Source organism: Myodes glareolus, chromosome 26, assembly GCF_982192425.1.
Source record: "Myodes glareolus chromosome 26, mMyoGla1.1, whole genome shotgun sequence".
Classification (NCBI taxonomy): Eukaryota; Metazoa; Chordata; class Mammalia; order Rodentia; family Cricetidae; genus Myodes; species Myodes glareolus.
Window position 1 is genome coordinate 30,952,790 of NC_142051.1, and position 10,229 is coordinate 30,963,018.

Genomic DNA, 10,229 nt, shown 5'->3' on the forward strand with positions numbered 1-10,229 from the left:
CTGGGTAGAATAAGTCATCTGTACAGTTCCTTACTTAGCTTGATGCATGCCATCACAGAGAGGTAAGGAGGTCTCTTGGAACGGAGGGTCAAAGGTAACCTGTTTAAAAGGCCATTGGAATTTCTGTAAGGCAAGTTTTGCTTTTTCAATGAAACAAAGTATGAAGTTAAAACCACAGTGTTAAAACGAACGTTCACCAAGTCACAAGCTAGGAACATCTTCAGTCTCTCTACTGATAAAAGGAATTTTGTATATTTGTGTGTGTGTGTGTGTTGTTTTGTACGGTTTGAGATTTATGCGTGTGCTGTTTCAGAACCTTCCACATCCTGAAGAGATGAAGAGAAAGGATAACTTTCTCTCCCAGATAACTACAATATGTAGGAAACCAAAGGCAGGAAAAAATCTTTATTTTTCATCAGTTCAAAAGTGTGAGAACAGTAGGGTTTTGTGTGTTTACAGAATTTCAGATACTCCCAAATGAAATATATTTTTGAATGAATCATTTATTGGGCAGGGGAAGGAAGACAGCTTGGTGAAAAGATATATTTCCTTTGGCTTTATGTTTTTTAAAAACTCACAAAAAAATGTGAGTTAAACTACACAATGAAAGATTATCTGGACTGTTGAGCTAAGCTTACAAAGAACTATATGACAAACCAGGCATGGTGGTGCATGCTTTTAATTCCAGCACTCAGGAGGCAGTGGAAGGGAAATCATGATGAGTTTGAGGTCAGCCTGATCTACAGAGCGAGTTCCAGGACTCCACAAAGAAACCCTATCTCAAAAAAGAAAAAAAAAGGAAAAAGAAAGAGAGACAGAGACAGACAGACAGAGAGAGAGAGAGAGAGCAGAAACGTGTGACAGCTGGTAAAGATACATAGACACAGGTTGATTGGTTACATGCATACTATGTTCCATATTCTTCCTTTTCAATGCCGCAAATTCTCCTAAAAGGAAAGGAAGGTGACTTTTAGTTAGACAATAGTAGATACAACAGTAGACAGATATAGTAGAGGCTCTCCTGATCACAGACATTTTCAATCCTTGGCACAAGCCTACCGTGTACAATTCTCCCAGTCTTTCTTTCTTTGTTTGTTTTGTTTTGTTTTTTTTGTTTGTTTGGTTGGTTGGTTGGTTGTTTTGGGGGTTGTTTTGTTGATGTTTGCTGTCCTGGAACTTGTTTTGTAGACCAGGCTGGCCTCAAACACATAGCGATCTGCCTGCTTCTGTCACGTGACCACTGGGATTAAAGTCAGGCACTAACATACTTGGCAAATTATCCCAGTTTTATGCACATTAAAAAAAAAAAAGTCCAGACAGGACAATGGACCAGGTCGGCAAGGTGGTGGGCAGCAGCTTGGAACTCATGCAGACGCAGACTCTGCCCCCTGAACCTTCTGCCTAGCTACAGGATGGCCCTGGTTCTGGGCAATGACAGAGGCCAGAGATAAAGAATGGGTTCAGTTCCTGGACTGAATCTCCTGGAAGATTCAGGATGGGCTGTGATGCCATCAGAGGCCATATTGTCTGCCCCAGGTTGTGATGAAGCCTGAGGTTCACGTGGATGTAAGCAGTCTGTGCTACTGACTGATGACTTAGTGATGTCCTCGGTTATGTTCTTTGCTACATAAGCAGGGGGCATGTTTATGCGAGCTGTACATGTAGCCTCCTAAGGCCATGATGAAGCCCGAGGTCCGTGTAGACTCTCAAGGCCATGAATGGCCAGATATGTCTAGAAATCGTGTTGACGTCTGTAGCCCGTGTTACCTCCGAAGGCCGTGACGATGTCTGTGGTCTGGATGGCTGTCTGAAGTCATGTTGCGGGGCTGGCCCCACCCCTCCTCAGAGATCGCACGGACATGGAGAACCGCCCCTGAGGCGTGAGTACAGGAGATCTGACTCTGTCCCTCCTAGCTGATACATGGTACGGCGCCAGCGCGGGCTGAAACCAAGAATCTCGATGGAGGGTGTCCAGGTTGAATGAATTCACAGAACACCGAGGTTGAGATGGAACAGCTTCTTTATTGTTCTGCTGGGGCTAGCTTTTATACCATGGCACCAAAAGAGGAGGGGGCTGCGAAGGGACTGTCACCTGACCCCAGCAGGGATCCAGGAATGATCACGTGCACTCAAACTTCCTTTCCCAACTCCAGGAGCAGAGGAAAGTTATTATGTTTTCTTTGCAGGTAAGCACCTCAAATGGGGGCAGGGATATGTAACTCAGGGCTGCAATTCCCACAACATGGCAGAGCGATGGCCCAATAGAGGCCCGGGCTGACTTACACAGCTACCACCCAGGCCCAGATCCAGAGTTTTGAGTTGACCCACCCCAGCATCTACCTTACATATGACATGCTGGAGCTTGTTAATCTTGGTCCTGCATAACCATAGCTGTTGTTTCTCCAGGACTAGGGAAACAGAAGAATATCCAAGAGGAGTATGGGTGGGGTCCAGTATTGATGGTGTAGCAGAAACCAGAGGCCTTGAACCAGACCAACGACTCATTGCAATGAACATTTGCAAGTAAAGCTGTTTGGGCAAAAGGCTATACCTGACAGACTGCAGCTTCTAATGCCACAATGCCATATATATATGATGGAGAGGCGGGAAAGATGGAGAGATGGAGGGGTACTTGCAAGGTGTAACTGGAGATTTGACACCTGTGCTGGGTATAAGAGAAGGCACAGTTGAAAGAGGAGCCGCTGGCATTGCCCAGAGGAGTAGGCCAGATGGTTTTTTGGTTTGTTTGCATTATATTGGTATGGGGGGGATTGATGTTTGTGGTGTTCTTTATTTTTATTTTTTATTTTCTTTTGATGGGGAAGATTACAAGGGTGGGAGCGGACGGACATGGAAGGAACGGGAAATGGATGGGATCGGGATGCATGATATGAAATTCCCAAAGAATCAATAACATTAAGTTAAAAACTGCCATTTATCTTCGAGCTAAAACTATCCCTATAGTCTGGGGAAGAAAGATGAAATCCAGAAATTGAGGGACTAAAGGGTCCTGAATTTGTCCCGAAGGCAGCAAGGACTCTATCCCTTTGTCCAGGCTCAGCAATTTCAACATTGAAGTCAAAGGGAGCTTAAGACAAACCCTGATATGTGTCATTTATGATGTAAAACACATATTTCAGGTTTCTGGCCTTCGGTTTCATTGTCAAAAAAAAAAAAAAAACAGAATGTTAATGACAATTCTGCAGAAAGGAGCACTAACTACCTGAGAGTACTCAGGTGCGACAGTGGCCCTCCTCAACCCTGTGCAGGATTTCCCTCCATTTCTTTTCATATTAATCTTAAAAACAACTTTTTTTTCCAGCATTATTTTCTACAAATAGAATCAACAGACGCGGTTTATAATTTAGGAAGCTGACTTTGAATACGTTGGCATTTTCACTGTTAGAGACACTCCCGTCCCGGCTGCTATATTTGTACTACCTCAGAATTGTCAGGATTACATAAAATTTAAATAGCACATACCATCTGACTTGCAGATGTCCAATAAACACAAGCCCCCTCCATCTTTCCCTCTTTCACCCAAAGCCTTCTAAGTCTCCTTGGTGTATATCTGTGGCACATCCCAGCCCAGTTAGCCTGGATTCTGTCCTAGACAGATGAATGACTTGGCAATATTTATAATGCAATGATGCTATACAGTTACTATAAGACATTAGCTTATATATTTCAATGGAGCAGACTATAAAAATGAAATTAGATATTCAGAAATTCATTTTACAGGAAGCATCCATTGTAATCATTCCAATTATTGATTATTTAGCTAATGGAAATATACACTCTAAAATTCTTCTATATTATTTAAAAGATCATTACAGGAAGATCTTGAAACTAACTTTCATCATTCTGTTGGGTCCAAACTTAATATACATATTCTCAGAATATGCTTTATAAGCTTAGGATCGATCAGAATTTTGGAGCTTCTATTTTGATTTCCTTGTGAATTTAAAATATATTTGCACAGTGTTGATCCTCAAAAGAGTCTAGAAAGAAAGAACTGATGAAACAATAGTATGTGAAAGATCGGTTTCAGCATCCTCTTCGTGGTAATGGAGCTGATTAGTCCAAGAATAAGCTGAAAATGTGAAAATCCCAACACTTTTACCTAAGCAGGTCCGGCATCTGTGTCTGCAGAGCTTTATAGGGATTCGCCTAAAGCATTTCACTGGGGTATGATACTAATCACCCTGGAAGGCCTGAAGCATGACAGGTATTAGTTTGTATTTTCTAAATGAAGAATGTGAAATTCCAAGAGATTATGTAAGCCAGATAATTATGAAAATAGAACAAAAATTTAAGCAGCTTGATTCTTCAGCCAGTGACTTTTCTATTATCCAAGCTACCAAACTAAGTGACCCTTTTATTAGAATAGCACTAACGGGCTGGTTGATATAGTCCCCCTGTTAAATCACAACCAGTGTATAAAGTAATGGCAGCCAGAAAGCCAGCCACAAAGCCCAGAACTCAGAAGGGTTCAGAGGCAGCAAGAAGACAAATTAGATTCCATTATCTAGTGCCATACTTCTGAGCTCTTGGATCACTTTCTACCTTCTGTAATTTTATCAGTCAATGGGAATCTAGACAGAAGTCATACTGAGTTTGCAGATGGTACAAATTAAGAAGAAATGGCAAGAACACTGGGGAGCAAAATGAGGATTCAAACGCATTCTCATTAAGTCCGAGGCCACATCTAACAAAAGGAGAGGATTAATGATATGTATTATGGGCTGGATTTATATTGAGGAGGTTGGAAGGGTAGCTCCATAATAGAAGAATACCTGTTTAGCATACATGGGACTCACCACAAAAAATAAAAAAAGTTTATGTGTCAAAGAATTAACTATGAACTCTTAGTTCCTCCGAATGTGACTGCATCTGTATCTACTGGTTGGTCACTTGTCCTAGTTTCATTTCTGTGGCTGTGATAAAAACATCTAACAAAAAGAAACATGAGGGGGATCTCATTTGGCTTACAATTTCAAATTGTGGTCAACCATTTTGGGGAAATCAAGGCATCAACTCTAGCAACTAGTCACATCACACCCACAGTTAACAGCAAAAGACATAATGATCGCATCCTTCCTGACTTGATCTCAGTTACCTTTCTCCTCTTATAAACTGCCCAGAATCCCCTGCATAGGAAATGGTGCCACCCACAATGGTCTGGGTCTTTGACATTAATTAGCAATCAAGTAACGAACAGGCCAAACTGATTTAGATAAGTCTTCCTTGAGACTTAACTCCCAATAATAAAAGTCAGAGCAGAGATTGATGAAATAAGAGTGGAAAAGAAGAATACAAAAAAAAAATTAAAGGTCTAAGCATTAGTTTTCCAGAAGATGAAAATATCAACAGAAGTTTGACCCTGTTAACGAAAAGAAAGAAAGAGGCAGTCCAAATTAACAAAACTAGAGATGAATAGAGAAACATTATGACACACACACACACACAAAGTATCAGAGTATTATAAGGGAATACTTCAAGTTAAAATTAAAACTAGAAAATTTCTAGAGTCATCCAAACCACTAAATTCATTTGAACCACTAAAGATTAACCTAGAAGAAATAAACAACTCAACAACTCAAACAGACATATACAAATAAGATAGAAACAATAATAAAAAGGTCCTCTGACTAAAAGAAGCTCAGGTCCTGATGGATTTAAATTAGAATGTTATCAGATTTCAAATAAGATCTATACCCAATACTTCTTATTCAAAAAATAGAAACAGAAGGAACACTTCCAAACCCCTTCTATGTTGCAAGTATAACTCTAATACCAAAACAAAGCCAGGTAACGGTACACACACACATGCATGCACACAGGAAGGCAGGCAGGCAGGCAGGCAGGCAGGCAGGCAGGAAGGAAGGAAGGAAGGAAGGAAGGAAGGAAGGAAGGAAGGAGGGAGGGAGGGAGGGAGGGAGGGAAGGAAAGAAGGAAAGAACAAACTACGGGACAATATCTCATGTGAATATATATTTATACATAAGGGCATTCTTTTATTTTTTTTTTGCTCTGGCATTAGGATATTTATTGGATAAAACAAACTAAATAAAACAGAAACTTCTTAGTTGTTGTCCAATTCTTCCTTTGTTTGTTTTCTTTTTTCTTTTTTTTTCCTTTTTTTTATTACTTAAAAAATACCAGTCCAAATTTCCACTCCCTCCCCTTCTCCCAGTCCCCTCCCTCTCCCTCCACAGACCCTCCCCCCACCCCTCCAACCCTAAGGGTGTGCCATGCACCCCGTCCCATGGAAAGGCCAAGGCCCTCCCTATGCGCAACGTTTACATCCTAAGAGAATAGGATCCCATGAAGCCGGTATATGCAGTAGAGACACATCCCAGTGTCACTATCAGTGGCCCCTCAGTCTGCCCCAGCTGTCACCCCCCTTCACAGGGGGCTTGGTTGTTCCATAAGGGCATTCTTAATAGGCAACCATTCACTCAGGAAGTAAGGCAAATGTTTGGCAAGTGGGACCTCATAAAACCAAACACCTTTTGTGCAACAGAGGAAACAGTTCATTGAAAGGAGAAGAAACCCATAGGATAGGAAAAGAGTATATATATGTGTGTGTGTGTGTGTGTTTATGTGTGTGTGTGTGTGTGTGTGTGTGTGTGAGAGAGAGAGAGAGAGAGAGAGAGAGAGAGAGAGAGAGAGAGAGAGAGAGAATTAATAGCCAGAATATACAAAGAACTCAATTTTTAAAAAATGGGCTAGGAATATGAACAGAGAGTTCTCAAAAGAAGATTTAAAAATGGTTAGGCAATATCTTTAAAAGTGTTCCTCATCCTTACTAATTAAGGAAATGCTAATTAAAACTTCTTTGAGAGTTCATGACACCTCGGTCAGGATGGCTAAGATCAAGAAAACAGCCAATAACAAATGCTGGCAAGGATGCAGGGAAAATGGAAGCCTCGTCCACTGTGGAGATTGCAAACTGCCGCAGAGACTCTGGAGACGCCTCCCAAAGCTAAAAGTAAATATAGCTAAGGATTCAGTTCTACTGTTTCTTGGCATACCCAAAGGACTGAACGTCCTACCCCAGAGACCGCTGGTTGAATTTCCTGCTGCTGTAGTACCAATAGATTAGAAATGGAAACAACCTAAATGCCCTTGAACTGACAAAGGGGTTGTCATAGAATATTATTTTAACTGGGTAAAGATATGTTACATTTGTTTATGTTGCATTTGCTTAATTATGTAAAGCTGTCTTACCTTGCGTGACTAAGGCACCCGATTGGTCTAATAAAGACCTGAATGACCAACAGCTGGGCTGAGAAAGGATAGGCAGGGCTAGAAGGCAGAGAGAACAAAGAAGGGGGGGAAATCTAGGCTGGGGAGAAAGAAGAACAAGAGAAGGAGGAGGAGAACGTGAGGGACACTCCTGGAGCAAGAAGCCAGGCAGACGCCAGCCACCCCGACATAGACAAGCAGAGGAAGTAAGATATAGAGGCGTAAGAAAGGTAATACGGCCTGAAGACAAAATGCAGATAAAGAGAAACAGGTTCATCTAAGTTAAAAGAGCTGGCCAGGAATGAGCCTAAGCCAGGCCGAGCATTCAAAACTAAAGACTAGAAACGAAAACTAGAAAAGATCGTATCGAGTGAGGTAATCCAGACCCAGAAAAGCAAATGTCACATGTTCTGTCGTATTGGAGGCTCCTAGCTCCAAATCTTCAGATATGAGTGCACAGCATGCGGTAACTTCAGGAAATAGGAAAGTAAAATGTGAGCATTGCCAGGAGGGGGGACCAATCCGGGGGGATGAGCGGGGTACAAATGATCTGATGGGGTGAAAGCATTGCTCTAGTTAGGGTGGGGAGGGAGATAAATTCAGGAGGAGGGAGGATGGTAAGGAAACATTTAAGGTTGTCTGAAGGAGTCATAAGAAATAATAGTGTTATATACCTAAACAATAAATAAATAAAATCCTCTAATACACATAAGTCTGTGTGTGTGTGTGTACAATTTAAATAAAATTTTTTCATATGAGCTGTACTGCTCCTTCCAAGAGTCCCAGAGCATCTAACAAAACCCCAACCCCAAGCATGAGAAGCCCTGTTTTGAGTAGTTGGTGAGGGTAGTCCAGGAGACTCCCAGAACATGACAGGAAGGAGGGCAAGCTATACAGAGCAAGGATACACTTTGACATGCATTGATTTGAAAAGACAGAATAGGTCTGTCTCTTCAAGAACATCCACCAAGCACATGCCTCTAACTTCATCTCTTGGGACGTGAAGGCAGAAGGATAAGGATACAAAGTCACCCTTAGCTACATGGAAAGTTTGAGTCAGCCTATGCTGCTTAAGAGCTTATCTTAAAAAAAAAAATAAAAATAAGACGGGCGGTGGTGGCGCACGCCTTTAATCCCAGCACTTGGGAGGCAGAGGCAGGCGGATCTCTGTGAGTTCGAGGCCAGCCTGGCCTACAAGAGCTAGTTCCAGGTCAGGCACCAAAAACTACAGAGAAACCCTGTCTCAAAAAAATCAAAAATAAAAAAATAAAAAAAATAAAAAAATAAAAAAATAAAACGTACACACATACACACAAATCCACGTGATCATTTGCTGCAAAAGTTATATTCAAATATCCATTGTGTATTTATGACAGATGACATCTGGGGTTGCTTCAGTCCCAAGACCATGTATGGATCTCTGTCTAGGCATCAGAGGTCCCAGGCAACAGCACTCACAGCATCTGCCTTTCTCAAGAGTACAGCAAAATCATTTACCAGAAAGATAGTGTAGCAGACATCCAACCACAGGGACTAAGCTGGAAGACTCTGGTCTCAGAAGAACTGGAGTTTCAGACAGGGAAAGAAGGAAGGCTTTAATAAGAGGAACCACGACCCAGCATGACTCCTGCACCACAAGTCTTAAGAGGAGGAAGGTATTATTCAAAATGAGATGGTTCAGTGGCTCACAGGAGAAAATAATGTACGTCGAAATTTTTGGCCCAGTACTCACCAGTTGTGTGTCTTCGGCCACATTAATCACTCTCTAAATGTTGATTCACATAAATGTCACTCCTAACTATGTGTTTTATATCAGGATATGGATAGACCCAAGATTAAACATGTTACCCTTTCTCAGCAAGACCATATGAGTACACAAACGACTTCTGTAAACCATGGAACGTTCTTTAGTCCAGAGGATATGAAAAACCTTTGCTTCTGAGAGCCAAAGCCCATTTCTGAAAGTTTCTGGGCTTAAGGGAGGATTAAGCTTAAATTGTGGCTTAGATTATCCTGCTACAGAGACTTTACTTGTGTAAATTAATCCAGAATGCATTTATGGGTAGCAAAGATTAAGGATATGGATTCCACATCATATTGTTCATCTTCAAACTCTGTCAGGATCATTAGCGGTAGATGATTTTGCCCACTTAGTATCTCTGGACTTCAGCCCAGTTATTGAAGAATAAAAAATGACCTTATCACATACTTCAACAGGTCAGTATAAGGTTTCATAAAGCACACAGTGCTTGCTCCATAGCTAGCATTTCTTATTGCAAACCTAACTGACCCCCTGGTGTCACACACTATCAGCAAAAGAGACACAGTAATTAACTGTGTCCTGGCCCCTTAGGAGCCTCTGAGCTCCCAAAGCAGGCAGAATCAAAAGAGGACTTCCAGGACAGGTATGGGGACACACATCTTTGATCCCAGCATTCTTGAGACAGAGGCAGGCAGACCTCTATGAGTTCAAGGCCAGCCTGGCTTAAATAGTGAGTTCCAGGCCAGCCAAGGCTATATAATGAGACCCTGTCTCAAATGAAACAAAACAAAAGCAGAATTCTAGAAGATAGTAAAGCCTATGGCTGTGAAAGAGAAAAGAGAGGTAACTGGCTGAGCCTGGTAAGCCTTCCTGGAAGAAGCAATATCTAAGCTAACTCTTCAAGTGTAGCATGAAGGTCAGCTTGTTGGGGTATCTGTTCCCACCCAGTACCCCACAGTCGGCAAGTCCCAAGGAAAAATCACACACAGGACTCCATAAGATTATAAACTGATTGGCCCATTAGGTCAGGCTACTTATTAGCTCTTATAACTTATGTTACCCCATTATCCTTATCTACGTTAGCACATGGCTCAGTACCTTTTCCAGCGGGGCAGCTTACATCTTTCCTCTCCGGTGGTCTGGGCAGAACTGGAAGCTTCCTGCTTCCCAGAATACTCCCAGTCTCTTTGCTCCACCCCTACTTCCTGTCTGGCTT